The sequence below is a fragment of the Mustela lutreola genome, chromosome 17, assembly GCF_030435805.1.
Source record: "Mustela lutreola isolate mMusLut2 chromosome 17, mMusLut2.pri, whole genome shotgun sequence".
Taxonomy (NCBI): Eukaryota; Metazoa; Chordata; class Mammalia; order Carnivora; family Mustelidae; genus Mustela; species Mustela lutreola.
Genome location: NC_081306.1, coordinates 7,952,732 through 7,953,627, shown reverse-complemented (window position 1 = coordinate 7,953,627; position 896 = coordinate 7,952,732).

The window sequence follows — 896 nt, the reverse complement described above, 5'->3', positions numbered from 1 at the left end:
ACGGCCTTTCCCTAGTCCCGCCTCCAAGCTTCAGTCGGTGCTGCGCGGGGTCCTAGAGCCGGTAGGAGGCAGGTTGTGGAGAGGTGGTGCTAGGCCCATTTATCCCGAATGTTGACAGGCACTTCTCACTGCTCTTCAGCCCATGCTCGGACTTCCAGGGAAAGGGGCCTTCGGGTGGAGGCCGGTCTGTAAACTTACATGCTGGGCTTCCAGCTGAATGCTGGATGTAGATCGTGCTTGTAAAGAACGGTTTCGTTTACCATTCATAGTCACTGATTCATGCAGTTAGTATTTATTAAGTACCTATGTACTACTTAAGGACCTTAGTACTCAATTTGGCAGAGCAAGACACATTTCATACACATCTTGCCCTTCTAGGCCAATGCTTCTTAGAAGTCACTGGGGCCTTCCAAACTATCCTACTTGTTTTTTGGTTCTGGTGAAATGTGCATAATCAATACACTTTAGTACTCCTGTTGAAGGACCCCCAGAGCCACAAAGGAAGAATATAAAGTATAAGGAACTCCTAAGTCAGAGACCCGATTATCGGAATGAGAAATATAAAGTACAGACAAACTTCTTGGCATTAAATTGTCACTGAAGGGACATTTTAACTTGTAAAATGTATTTATATTCATACCCAAGATACTGTCCATATCAATTTCGCACACTTTTGATTGACACTGATGCCATAGCAAGCAACATTTTGGTGAGTTACTGGCCCAAGTGCACTTGGTTTGGACAGGAAATCATGTCCTCACTTCTGAACAAAACCATGAAGAGCCCAAAGGGTTTGTCCTTTGTTGCCCTAGGAAGAATTAGCTAATCCAGTGACCCCAAAATGTGGAGTGGATGGTCATAGAAAGTTAGAAATAGAGAACCTCGTAGTTATTGTA